This window comes from Heliangelus exortis, chromosome 6, assembly GCF_036169615.1.
Source record: "Heliangelus exortis chromosome 6, bHelExo1.hap1, whole genome shotgun sequence".
NCBI lineage: Eukaryota > Metazoa > Chordata > Aves > Apodiformes > Trochilidae > Heliangelus > Heliangelus exortis.
In genome coordinates, this window is record NC_092427.1 from 1,779,415 (window position 1) to 1,794,127 (window position 14,713).

The window sequence follows — 14,713 nt, forward strand, 5'->3', positions numbered from 1 at the left end:
CCATTGCTCCAGCTCACTGCTTGCCTGCCCGTGGCTTCCCTTTCCCCAAGTGCAGCTTCCAATCCAACTGGGAAAAGGAAATTTGAAGCCAGGAGAGAACTGCAGCTACCTGCCCACCCACCCCCCCACAGGACATCACTTCCCAGTACACTGCTTCCAGTCACCAGACTGGGAAACCTGGTGACAAACCCATGTGCCTGGGATGAAGCCATTCCTTCTCAAAGCCCATCACCCTGCCTTGTGCCTGGATGCAATCCCTGGGCAACCTCCTTCCCACTGCTGAAAGGAAGTAATTCAGCAGCCAGGGTCTCTCTGCTGAAGGTGTAGCCTATTTCCCAGAGCATCTCCCCTAAATTCCAGCCTCAGTTTATCACTCATCCCATGCTGGAGATTCTTGGCTCAGGGGGAAAGAAAAGGGCTGAGGGTCTTTGTTGTGCTGGAAAAGGAAATGGGGTTGATGCCTTGTGATGGTGCCACTTTGTTTGTGGGTCAGCAGCTGAAAGCCTTTATCTGGTGACCCAAACCTGACCCAGCTGCCAACATCCATATAGCTGATTAATAATTTGTTCTTTCCTTTTTAGACATTCCCCCAAGATGCTCCTTTGAAACCCCCTTTGTGGTTGCACAAGGCCAACTGTGGAACAATAGAAACCACAGTATTTTTTAAATTAAAAAAAAATTAAATTGAAAAAAGAAATCTTTAAAATTAAAAGTTTCTGTCTCCTTAACCCTCAGTTTGGTGCAGTCCCCTTGTTTTGCACCAATCCACACCGAGGACACAAGCAAAATCTAGAGCAGGGAATAAACACTCATTTTTATTATTGGCCATGCCCGTTGTGCCAGCTGCTCCCCGAGCCTGTGGGCTGGGGGGGCTTTGAAAAGGGGCCCCCAAAATCCCTGCAAAGCTTCTGCCATGTGTCTGCTGCTCTGCCCTGCCAGTACCCACCAGTGCCCCAGGTTTCCCTGCTCCAATCCAGCAGGAACCCAGGATCCAGGCTCATCCCCTTGGCTAGAAACCACACTGCTGGTTGTCCAAGCAGCCAGTGGAAGGAGGGTGATTGGGGTGATGGGGATGGAGACCTTCCAAACACTTGGACAAGCCTCCTTTCCATGGATTATCTCCTTTGAGGTCCTGGCAGCTGTCTGTTTATCACTAATGAGGTCTTCAGACTCCCAAAATGCTGCTTTGGGGTCCTCTGTGCCACCAGGAGGTTCCTGTGTTCCCTTGGTCTGGGCAGCGGCAGCAGCAGAGGGGGTGAGGAGCTGTGAGCCCTGGAAATGATCCCTGGAAATGATCCCTGGAAACGAGCCCTTCATTATTCCCAGGCCTGAAGAGGTCAGGAGGGGGAGGAGGCTGGAGCCAGTTCCCCAGCAATGGCTCCTTCTCCATCCCTGCTCCCAATGGATTTGCTAAGCAGGAGCCAAGCACAGGGCAAGAGGGGGCTCAGCTGGAGCCAGTGGTTCTGCTGCTGATGGCAGGCACGGCTTGGGCTTCTCCTGATTTATGTCACCCTGGCTCCCACCCCCAAAACATCACCCTAAGACACCCCTCAGCAGCTGCCTCCCACCACCTCCCACACACACTGTGCACAAAACCCCCAAAAAAACCCAACAGCCCAGCACCAGCATTGCTAAGGCTCTGGGACATCTTCAGGATCAGCAGAAATCAACAGAATGAGAAAATAACCCTGAGGAAGCTCTGCCTGCTAATCACACGAGTGGGCTGACCAGGAACCAACCAGGGGTGCTGCTGGGGCCAGGAGGGAGGAATCCTGACCCCAAATGGGGTTTTGGGGCACATGGGGTGCCCGAGCAGCCTGGCTGAGCCTCTCACCCTCCACTGAGGTCAGCAGGCAAGTATGTGAACTGCTGTCTGCAAATTAACAGCAGATGGACTCAGTCTCCAGGGGCTTGGGCATAAGTTCAAAAAATAGAGATATAAAACATGGTTGATTTACTGGACCCTTCCTAGACTGAAATGATTAATTGTCTGATTTACTGGTTTCTTTTTTTTTTTTTTAATGCTGAAAGTGATATATATATATATAAAAAAAAAGAAATTAGAGGGAGCTCAGAGAAAATGGTTACCTCGAATGCCTACATCCTATTCCTAAGTAGGAAAACAAATGATATTGTGATGGGTAAGCTTTAAATATTAACACTCTGATTCATTCCTGTGAACAGAAGTGCAAGTGGTGGCTGTCTGACACAGACAAGCTCAGAGTTAAATGTTTGAGGGATGGGATTCCTGCTCTCAGCCAGGAATGGTTTGAGGCTGTGGTGAAACAACAGCTTGAAACCAGTGCCAGCATCTGGCACGGCACTGGTGACCAGTAAGGTCACACACCCATCCCATCATAAGATGGGACATTTCAGGGCTACCCCTTGCCATGGACAAAGATGCCTTCAGCCAGAGCAGGATGCTCAGAGCCCTGGCCTGGATTCTATCCAGGAATGGGGCATCTCCCATTTCCCTGGGCAACTTGGCCCAGTGTTTCACCACCCCCAATATAACAAATTTCTTCCCTAGCTCTAATCTGAACCTCCCCTCTCTCAGTCTCAAACCATCTGTCTGGCACCACAGGCCCCACTAAAACTTTGTCCCCATAATTCCTGGACCCTGCAGTGGAGAGGAGCCCCAGGTCTGTTGTTTTGTTCTCCATACAGCCTGGTTTTGGGTTGGGTTTTTTTTTGTTTGTTTGTTTTTGGGGTTTTTTTTTTGCATTATCCTGGCCCTGCAGCCAGGCAAGGATTGTTGCTCCATGGGCAACCCAGGGAAGAGTTAATTTTCTAAATTTGGACCATTATCTGTCATGTGCGACTGCTCAGTAATTATGACTTTTTCTGCTTCTTAGAAAAAGGTTATTACAAGAGCCTTTTAATCTAAAAGGCCAATTATATTAAAACAGTGGCTTCCATACTTAGATACCTCTTTATTCACATCCTATTGTATAAATTTGGCAAATTATATGGCAGGTTTGCTTAGTGGAAGCTTAACAACATGATTACTGCTTGCATCCAAGTCAGCAGCAGCAGCCCCAAGAACCCCACCTCTGATCTTTCCCTCAGCAAATCAATTGGGTCAGATTTAGGATATTTGTCACCCCAAATATTTAGGATATTTGTCAGGGCTTCATTTGGCTGCAGGGGCTCAACACCTCTGCACGGTGGAGGGGCTCTGGGCTGGGGGTTTGGAAGAGCAGTAAGAGGCTGCACAGTTTGAGATGGGATTATTTCAGTGAGGCACAAAACCCCCCAGCAGTGACACCCCCAGTAATTTTTCACCTAATGAAACCTTGCCCAGGCAGAGAGTGCTGAGCTCTCCCTCGTGTCTGAAATCACACTGGTGCTGTCTGCTTTCCCCCCAGTAAAATACTCTTGATCTGCAAATGACAAATAATTAGCTGGGAGGGCACGTCCTGGAGAAAAGGGCAGAGTTTCAGAGCACCCCCCACATCCAGGGTGGTAACTGATGAACTCGTTGGGAAGCGAGCAGCAGAGACACGGCCCCTGGGCATCAGGGAATGGCAGTTTTACAGGAGAGTTAAAAAAAGAGACTCCTGGGGTCACCCCCAGCTCTCTGGGTTTCTAATTCCTCACGTTTTTAAACTGCAACCTCATTTATATCCCTAGTGCTGAAGCTTTGGTTGGGTTGTGGAAGGGTCAGAGCCTCTGGCGTGAGGACAGGAGGAGGGGGCTGAGGTTGTTCAGCCTGGAGAAGGCTCCATGGAGACCTCATGGTGACCTTTGAGCACTCAGAGGGACCCAGAAGAAAGCTGGAGACAAAGCTCTGAGCAGGACCTGCAGCCACAGGATGAGGGCTGATGGGTTGAAAGGGAAAGAGGGGAGATGCAGAATAGATACAGGGAGGAAATCTTTGATGCCAAAGGGTGGTGAGACCCTGGCCCAGGGTGCTCAGGGAGGTGGGAGATGCCCCATCCCTAAAGACACCTCCCAAGAGCAGGGTGCTCTGAGCAACCCGGGATAGTGGGAGGTGTCCCCTCCACCCAAACCAGGCTGGGATTCCACGAGCAACCCAGGATAGTGGGAGGTGTCCCCTCCACCCAAGCCAGGCTGGGATTCCACGAGCAACCCGGGATAGTGGGAGGTGTCCCCTCCACCCAAACCAGGCTGGGATTCCACGAGCAACCCGGGATAGTGGGAGGTGTCCCCTCCACCCAAGCCAGGCTGGGATTCCACGAGCAACCCGGGATAGTGGGGGGTGTCCCCTCCACCCAAGCCAGGCTGGGATTCCATGAGCAACCCGGGATAGTGGGGGGTGTCCCCTCCACCCAAGCCAGGCTGGGATTCCATGAATCTATGGGAGAAGTGAGCAAAGTGGGGTCCCTTCACCCAGTTCAGTGTCAGCAGGAGTTACAACTCAGGGGTGAAGCTGAAAGATCTCCTCACTGAATTGTTGCCTCTGCACCTTCTGGATGGTTCCATCCCCCCTGGCCCTGCAGTGCTGCAGGAAATCAGTTCTGCCAGAGTTAAGCACCAAGCAAAAAGACAGAAAATGCCCCCTGCACCTCTGGAGAGCTGTAATGTACCACGGCCATGGCTGAGGGAAGAGCCTGAGGGACATCGATTGCTCCCAGGATTTATGGAGCCACAGAGCAGGATCAGGTGGGGTGATGCTGGAGAGCAGCTGAAACACTTTCAAGGTGCCCTGCTTCATCACCCATGGGTGTTACCATCGCTGTGGGTGCCCACATACCTCCCCCAATTAATGCCACCCTTCTGATGAGGGGGGATGAAATACCACTGCGGGACTGAAATATGTAAGTTGTTATTAAAAAGGTATTTTTGGGGGGTGGTTTGGTGCTCCTGGAAGCTGTTTCCCACCTCTGTGTCACAAACAGGTTGTGCCACCTCTACCACCTCGTCCCAGTCCCTCTCAGCTGGGCAAGCCCAGAGCTCTGGGAGCTGTGCCCAGGCTGGGGATGACTCAGAGCAAGCTCAGGATGCTCTAAGATGTGTCCTGGGGACATGTGGGGTCACACCATCCCACCCCTGTGGGACTCACTGCTCTGAGGAGAGGAAGAGTTGAACCCTTGGGTTCAGTGGGAACTCAGGTGAAAAGATCACCAAGATCAACGTCAGGCTCATTATTGTGGTCAAAAAAGCAAAGGACAATGGGTGGGCTCAAAAACTTTGAATGAGCTGAGAGAGGATTTTAATTCAGGATCACTGGTTCAGGGGTATTGCTCCCTATCCTGCACCTCTACTGAACCTATGGAGGTAAAAGGTTCACCATGGGTCTTCTATTTATTCTTTTACTTCATCTCACCCCACCAAGGTAGGTGCCTTAAGATTAAAATATTCCTTATTCCCCAAAGTGATGATAAATTTGATGCAGTATTTCAAGCAGAAGTACACAGGGAGGTCCATGTGAGGAACAGAAAACCCCAGGACTTGGGACTAGGGCCTGGAGGGATGGGATGAGAGGGAAGGGTTTTAAGATACAAGAGGGGAGATGGGGAGGAGATCTTAGGAGGAAAAGAAAAAAGGGCTGCCTTGCAGGAGCTCAACAGAGGGTGAAGAGGAACAAGGAGCTTGCCAGGGCTTGGGAAGTGCAGGATCCAACCAGCATCCCGTGGGAATGGGAAGGGCTCCCTGCAAACTTCTGCTGGGCTTTACACCACCCCCCTGAATCGATCGTACAAGATCAAGTGGAAAAATTGGAGCAGGGAAAAAAAAACATTCCGATAGTGAGTGGCCCCAGGCTTTTGTTTCTCAGAAGTGGACAAGCTCCTCTAAGCCTGGTAATTAATCTGATGGAGCTTTCCAATTTGATCAGCCACTTCTGAGACATTATTCTTTAATCCACCCAGCTCCAGCTCTCAGCCCAAACCATCCCAGTGAGAAGGAGGTAAAGCTGCTGCTAATCTCAGGCACTTCCCTGGAATTGCTTTCCCACCCCGGTGCAGCATCTCTGGTGGTGTCCTGGCTCCTGGATACCTTAATCAGGGGCTTTGCAACTCAATACAAATATTGTACCCAGAGAGAGGGAGCTGTTGATGGCTGGGCTTTGTGAGAAGCATCTCGTTTTCTTCCAGCTTTTGTTGCTAAATTAAATTACAGCCTGGAGGAGAGGGGTGTGAGGTGTTTTACTGCTCTTCAGAAAGCACTCAGGTAGGATTTCTTGGCTCTTATTTTCCCTGTTTCACCTCTCTGTCAGATGGAGATGGCTCTCAGCTCCAGCAGGACTTTATCTCATCCCCAAAGGGTGTGTGTGGTACCAGCTGGCTCTGCCCACACCAACTTCTGATCACATTTAACCAGTGAAGTCATCACCCTAAACTGGAGATTTTGGGCCCAGCACATGCCAGTCCCAGGGCAATAAATTGGGAGTTATCGAGGTGCTGCCCTGACCTCAGGAATGCCCCTGGTCTTCTGGGCTGGACCTGGACACTCCTGGTTCATTGTTGTGTGTGACCTCAGCTCTTTTCCTGGTGGGAAAACCCTCCCACACATGGAAGCCAGGGGTTGTTCTAGGGGACAAATTTATCTGCTGAAACTTCAGCACCAAACCAGCCTGGCTGGAGATTATCAAAAGAGGAGGAAAGAGGGGATTCTCTCTGTGTTTTTCTGAGACCCTCCCTGCAGTCCTGGACAGACAACACCAACACCAGGACACAGAGCTCTTGGAGTGAGTCCAGAGGCCGTGGAGCTGCTGGGAGGGCTGGAGCAGCTCTGGAGCCAGGCTGGGAATTGGGGGTGTTCAGCCTGGAGCAGAGAAGGTTCCAGGGAGACCTCAGAGCACCTTCCAGTGCCTGAAGGGGCTCCAGGAAAGCTGGGGAGGGACTTGGGACAAGGGCCTGGAGGGATGGGATGAGGGGGAAGGGTTTTAAGATACAAGAGGGGAGATGGAGAGGAGATCTTAGGAAGAAGCCTTTCTGAAATCTGCCTCCTGAAGGGAGCCACAGTCCTTTACAGAAAACTTTCAAGCCCAAGAAGTGGTCCCAGGGATGAGATAGAAGGAGAGGAGGGAGTGAGGAGAGCTGGGGCATTCCCAAGCATCCCATGGTGAGGAACCACAGCTTGGTGCTGCCCTTCTTCACCCAGGCTGCTCAGGGCTGTCCCTGCAAGGTGCAGGAGGAGCTGAGTGAAGTAAATCAAGCTCACAAGGAAACTAAATTAAGGCCCCCCTTAATTCTGAAAAAGGCTGTCTACACCTGGATTTAATGAGGTTTAACTAAGCCACTTTAGAAATTAACTCAGATTAAGTTCTGCTGGCATCCCCAGGTAGGGAAGCTCAGGGGAAGAAAGAAGACTTTTCAGTAAGCAGCTTATTTAAGGTGAGAGTAGGCAGAAAGGGGCAAAACAGAGACCTCCTGCAGGCACAGGGAGCCCCTGACAAAACCCAAACCCCCCTGAAGAGGAAGAACAAGTTTTCCTGAGAATTATGGATTTGTGGGAGAAAAATGAGAGAAATCTTGGTGGGTCCCTGGGTCAGCCCAGGAGATGATGCTGACACAGGGGACGGCCGGGGTTCCAAGGGCAAAGGCACCTTTTTCATTTTGATTTCTTCCCTTTTATTGAGTTTGCTGAGGGTTTTTTTGGTTTGTTGGGTTTTTTTTTTTTCCGTGCTGGACAGGAAATGTCTCGATGCAATATTTAACATGGAGGCCTGGGGGACTTGGCATGATTGAAGACAGGATCTTCCTCCTGACAGCTTAATGCATTTTACATTACGCTGCCACTGCAACCTCCTCTCTCTGCAGAACGAGCCCTCCCTCTGCCTCCTCTCCCAAATCCCCCCCTTCTTCATTTTTTCTTTATAAGATTTTGGTCACCCTTTTTTTTTTTCCTTTTTTTTCCTTTTTTTTCCTTTTCTCTTTTTTATTTTTTTCTTCCTTTTTTTCTTTTTCTTTTTCTTTCTTTTTTTCTTTCTTTTTTTCTTTCTTTTTTTCTTTCTTTCTTTTTTTCTTTCTTTTTTTCTCTTTTTCCTTTTTTTCCTTTTTTTTCTTTTTCCTTTTTTCCTTTTTTTCCTTTTTTTTATTTTTTTCTTTTTCTTTTTTTTTCTTTTTTTCTTTTCTTTTCTTTTTTTCTTTTTTTTTTTCTTTTTTCTTTTTTCTTTTTTCTTTTTTCTTTATTTTTTCTTTTTTTCTTTTTTTCTTTTTTTTCTCCTTTTTTTTTTCTTTTTTCTTTTTTTCTTTTTTCTTTTTTTTCCTCCTTTCCTTTTTTCCCCTTCTTTTTTCCCTTCCCTTCCCTTCCCTTCCCTTCCCTTCCCTTCCCTTCCCCCCCTTTTTTTTTCCCTTTTTTTCCTTTTTTTTTCCTTTTTTTTTCCCTTTTTTTTCCCCTTTTTTTTTTCCCCTTTTTTTTCCCTTTTTTCCCCTTTTTTTTTCCCCTTTTTTTTCCCCTTTTTTTTTTCCCTTTTTTTTCCCTTTTTCCCCCTTTTTTTTTCCCCTTTTTTTCCTTTTTTTTCCTTTTTTTTCCTTTTTTTCCCTTTTTTTTCCTTTTTTTTTCCCCTTTTTTTTTCCCTTTTTTTTTCCCCTTTTTTTTCCTTTTTTTTTTCCCTTTTTCCCTTCCCTTTTTTTTTCCCTTTTTTCCCTTTTTTTTTTCCCTTCCCTTTTTTCCCTTTTTTTTTCCCTTTTTTTTCCTTTTTTTTTTCCCTTTTTCCCTTCCCTTTTTTTTTCCCTTTTTTTTCCCTTTTTTTTTTCCCTTTTTTTTTTCCCTTCCCTTTTTTTCCCTTTTTTTTCCCTTTTTTTTTCCCTTTTTTTTTCCCTTTTTTTTCCCTTTTTTTTCCCTTTTTTTTTCCTTTTTTTTCCCCTTTTTTTTTTCCCTTTTTTTTTCCCTTTTTTTTTCCCTTTTTTTTTCCCTTTTTTTTTCCCTTTTTTTCTCCTTTTTTTTCCCCTTTTTTTTTCCTTTTTTTTTTCCTTTTTTTTTTCCTTTTTTTTTTCCTTTTTTTTTTCCTTTTTTTTTTCCTTTTTTTTTTTCCTTTTTTTTTTTCCTTTTTTTTTTTCCTTTTTTTTTTCCTTTTTTTTTTCCTTTTTTTCTTTATTTAAAATTATTTCACTAAATCTAATCTGATTATAAAGAGGAAAAGAAACCAAGCAAAGCCAGATTTCCCTCTGTGACGTATGGTTGCTGGATTATGGCAAAAAGTGGATTGTACCCAAGCTTGAGATTTTTGTACAAGCATTTGCTGGGCATGGCCAAATAAAGTATTTTGAGTAAACAGTAGTAATAGTAATAATAATAGTAATAATAATAGTAATAATAATAGTAATTATAAGAAGAAGGAGAAGAGGAAGGAGAAGAAGAAAAATTTTAGAATGTTATTTTACAGAAAGAAATGTTGAGCCATGATGAGCACAATGCTCACAAAATCAATTATAGAAGGAAGAAAACAACTTTCCAGCTCCATAATAAGAATTCACTGAATTTAGACTAATTTCACTCATTATTATGACCTGCTGAGCTGGGCTGGTGGGCAGGGAAGGGGACAGGGCAGATGGGGCTGTGGGAGAGGCACTGAGGGCACCTGCTCTCCCCAAGGAAGCTGCTGGGATGTGTATAAATATAAAAAATTGCTTATAGATATAAAATTATATATATAAATTATTTATATATATAATAATAGATAAATAATATATTTACACACACACTCCTTTGTGTGAGGATTCCTCATATCAGCACGGGGACTCCGTGAGACCTGACGAGCACCAAATGGCCCGTGTTCAGGGTAAAAAAAAAACCCTAAATTAATGTTTTAAGCCACCTCTCATCTAGATCATATTCCCAGCAATTTAAACCTGCATTTTTGCCTACTGCAGGAACATTTTGGCTGAGCTCCCGAGCAAAAGGGGCCCCTGAAGTGGTGGCCAGGGTGGGAAAGGCTCAGCGCTGCCTTCAGAGTGTTTACTGCCCAGAATTGCTGTTTTGCTTTTTTTTTTTATTTTTTTTTTTTTATTTTTTTTTTTTTTTCCAATGTATTTGAAGCCTACCTGGCCCGGGGATTTTGGACTGGCACTGCCAGGGGCTGAACAAGCCCCACACATCTCTCTGCCTGTGATGTGCCTGCAGCCAAGAGGGTTGTGAGCAGGACCTCAAGTCCTGAGCCGCCCAACCCTCCCAAGCAGCAGGCGCCGGGGCAGGAAAACAAAATGTCACCTTTGCCAAGAGCTCTGCAACCCTCTCCGTGAACAAACCCCATCTCTATTCCCAATAAATCTCCTGTTAGAGCCTGTTTTATTGAACCAACCACCACGCTTCACCACTTGAGGGGCCGTGGAGAGCTTTATTTATGAGCACTGCGAGGCGAGCGCTTCCCCGCGCCTTTGTCTGCTTTATCTCGCTCCTCACCCGCAGCCCCGGGGCCCGGCCCTTCCTGTGGGGAATTTGGTCATTTAGCCATAAAAATCTTTGTTCCTGGCTGGAAAGGAGAAAGCATCACTTTAGGAATTGCTGCTGATAGAGGGGTGCTGGCAGTAGGGATGTCCTCGTTGGGCACCAGCTCATAATTTGGGTTGGAAGGGACCCCTCAAGGTCACCCTGCAGGCAGCAAGGACACCTTGACCCCATCAGGGTGCTCAGAGCCTCCTCAAACCTCCAGGGAATATCCCCAGGGAATATCCCCAGGGATGAGGCCTCAACCACCTCCCTGGGCAACCTGTGCCATTTTTCCACTGCCCTCATGGGGAAGAACTTCTTCCCAACACCCCATTTAAAACTGCTCTTCTCTAATTTAAAACCACTGCCCACGGTGTCACCTCTGGGGTGAAGGCACCTCCCCAAGTTCAGGAAAACCCAGGATGAAGCTTTGGGAAGTCTGGGGAAGACAGCACAGGGACACAGGCATCACCTTGTGCTGTGCCTGTGGTCACTAACCCAGAGGTCCTGAGTACAAAGCTTCAGAGGTGAAGCTCTGTTTTCTCCCTCAATGTTTCAAGTCAGCTTTTCCTCCAAAAAGAGGGTGATGGGTGACCCAGGAGCCACATGGCAAGACCTGGCTGGCTGGCAGGAATGCCTGATGGCTACGTGGGTCTCCTCAAGAAGATTCCAGCTCCATCTATTACCCCACAATTACCCCTCTACCCACCAGACCCCACTTCCCAGTGCTTATCCCCCAGGGCCCATCTGCTGCCATCACCACCAGGTGCCCACCCCTGGCTGAACAAACCAGCCCCACCAATCCCCGAGCTGAGAAAGGCTCCAAACCTTGGATTTCCAAGGGATGGCCCCAAAATCCAGGCTTCCCCACCCACTCTGCAAGCACAGTGTGACCCACACCTTGCCCGAATGAAACAGGAGCCAAACCAACCCAAAAAAGGCCTTTGCCTCAGCACTGGAGCTGATGGAGGTACTGGAGGCATCAGCAAACCCTTCATACAACATTTTTTTTTTTTATCTTTTTCATCTGGTTGTCCTTCAGGAGGCACAGTGAGGGACATCAGGGGCTGAGAACACCAGCACCAGCATTGAGAGTGTAAGGTTTTAACCTGAGAGTGCAAACGTGCAGCCTCCTGGCTGCTCTTATCATAATAAGGCAAAAATTAGTATTGAGGCGTTCTGACTTCTAAGCATTTTTCCAGAGAAGCCACGTTGGGTGTTGTTTCAGAGTGCACAGCCAGGGAATAGACTAGAGACAGACACTTGGTTCAGATTTATATTAAGTTTCCAGCAAACGAGGGGAATATGAGCCTGTCTGACCTAATATTATGTTGATTCCAAAGTAATTACATTTGTTATTTGCAGGATCTGTAGTAAATCGAGTTGTGGCAGTTATGTGGATGCTTCACAGAAGCAATTTCAGAGATCATTAAATATATCTTACATTGGTTACGCATTACATTAACCCCTCCAGCACCTCAAGACATATGATACCCATTCACCCAGGAGGCAATTTTTATGGGAGTAGCTGCCAAAAGCAATCCAATGGAGATAAATCCTGGAAATGTACGTCATTACCACCAAGAGAGGCTTGCTGGTCTGTGGATTTTTGGTGACAGCCAAGGGGGGAGGAGAAGTGGTGCTGCAGAGAGGCTCTGGAGGCACCAGCAAGACCCCATCTCCCACCCTCCAGCAGCAGCTCTGCTCTGCAGGTGGCAAAGTGCACGATCCCAGCAGGAATTTGGGGCAGGAGAAGAGAAGGGAGAAGGAAAGGCTGGTGGAGAGCAGTGGCAGAATGACGGCAGCAGAGGGACAAGATTGGTTGGCAAGGAGGAGAGGAAGAAGGATGAGATAGGAGGGGAAAAGCCACCCCGGGGTCCCTGTCCCCATCCCTTCATAGAATCCTAGAACTGGCTGGGTTGGAAGGGAGCTCAGAGCTCATCAGGTCCAACCCTTGATCCACTCCCGCTGCAGTTCCCAGCCCATGGCACTGAGTGCCACATCCAGGCTCTTTGGAAATATCTCCAGGGATGGAGAATCCACCCCTTCCCTGGGCAGCCCATTCCAATGGCTGATCAGGCTCCTGCAGGCTCCGCTTTGGGTGAGCCTCAGCCCAAGCAGCACTAAGAAAATGGGGTTAATTTGGTCTGGATAGGTGGCAGTGATGGCAAAGAAGGCAACCCCAGGCAGTGCACCAAATACAGGTCCCTTGTGTGGCTCTGGGGAGGAAAAGCAGCACAGATGTGGCTTATTCCTGCAGTGCCACCCCTTCCATCCAGAGCAACAGCAAAACGAATCAGCCCTCTGAAAAAAAAAAGCTGTGGGGCCCACAAGACGTTTTTAGCAGCTGCAGCATCAATCATTGCAGTGTCCATTACTGGCAGTTTTGCTGCTCAAAGGACAGGCAAGGGCATTAATAGTTGGGAAGGAGGATCTGGAGCTGTGAGTTGCAAGCATGATGCAATTGTCACCATCGTGATCAGATCCCCCCTCAGGCTTCTGGCAAAGTTGACACTGAGCACTGAAGCAAAGGTTTGTGCAAGCTTTTGGTCTCAGCGTTAAAAATACCCTGGATTTTAAAATTTATTTAGTTAGTTAGTTTTTAATTTTTAATTTAATTGCCATGAAATGCCCTTGCAAGGGATAATCAAAGTCTGGCTTCATGTCCAAAGGGTTGGGGCCCAAAGCACCATCAGGCAGGAAACAAGCTGTGCTGGAAGACACGGAGGAGAAACTCTCTTTTGTTTAGTCTGATTTAATTCAGCCCTTGCCTAATGTGATGTCTAACGTTCTGTTGTTATTTTGGCTGATCCTCAAGATGTGCGCTGCCTTGCTAGACCCTCTTTGCCTCAGGAGTTGTTTTGATTGCTGGGTGGCAGCTTTGCCCCCGTTACCCTCAATCATTACAGTGATAATGGGAAAAGAAGGCTTTGTCTCAGGTCTAATAAATGTGCCCAGAGACTGCTCCTCGCAGGTCCCCAGGGGGGGAATTGGTATCTCATAAACCTCCAGAGGATGGAGATGGCTTTGCAGGTGGCCAAGGTGAAGTTCTTCCAAGCCTCACACCCAGCACATGGTGTGACAAAAACCAGATAAAGCAAGTCCAAGTTCTTGTGGTGCCAATGCACATTTCTCCAGAGGCTTTGGTCACCCTCTTTGGAGCGTCCCCTGGGCAAAGGTGATTCACTCAGTTGTAAAACCAAAGCAACTTGTAGTTGTTTTGCAGCATTCCTTTTCTGACAGGCTGTACCTGGCCTTGCTCTCCACCCTCCCACTTCAGCATGGCTGTACACTTACACTCACTTCACCCAACAACCTCATTACTCCTTTATTTTTTGGGGAAAATGCCCAATCTCCTCACACATTGTGTCGGACACATTTAATAGTTTGCAAAAGAGGCAGCAAAGGGCTGAGGTTTGAGCCCAGATAGCACCGGGTGCTCAGCCTTCCAAACCACCCTCATTGATTTGTCTCAGGAGGGCTCAAAAATAACCACTCAAGCAGTACATAATAGATCTTGGCTGTTTATACAGCTCAAACAGTATAAAGAATCATGGAATGGTTTAGGTTGGAAGAGCCTTTACAGATCCTGCAGCACCTGTGCTGTGTCATTCCTGCCTGGGTGAGGGTCTAACAGAGCAGAGAATTTTAAAAAAATTAACCCCTAAGATTATTATTTGTGGTAGGGGCTGTAAACCCCTTCTCTTGGATAGGATAGAGGTGTTATGGAAGCTCCAGTTCCAGCCTTGCCCCAGCAGATTTGGGGAACCTGGATGGGCTTCTGTATCCAAGAAAGGAAGAACAAAGCTGTAAAAAAACCCAAACCAACCCCGAAAAAATAAATTTAAATAAAAGACCTATAGAACAAAGGAGAGGAGGAAGAGGGGAGAGCAATGCCAGAGCAGAGACAGGAAAGTTAGTGAAGAAGTAAAGGAGAGACGGCGCCCGAGATTTCCCCACAGCCTGGGGCGAGATGGCAGCTGCCACCCCCCCGGAGCCCCTGGAGGACCCACGGTGGGGCAGAGCTGGATGGAGGTGCACCCCTTGATGGCTGCACCAGAGAGGGGCAGACGTGGCTCTGCAGACCCCATGCCAGGGAAGGAGCAAACTGCTCCCGAAGCAGCGAAGCAGCAGCCGCGGCTTCATGGCACTGCCTGAGGTGACCGCGCTTGGCGGGAAAGGCACCGCACGTCCGCACCACCCCTGAGGACGCCTCCTTCTGGGGGAGGGACCCCGGCACAACCCTCCCTGAGGAGCCTCCCCCTGGGGGAGGGACCTCGCTTCTGAGGAGCCCTTCCCTGAGGGAGCCTCCCCCTGTGGGCGGGATCCCGGTTCTGTGGAGCCTCTCCCTGAGGAGGGAGGAGGGGCACAAACA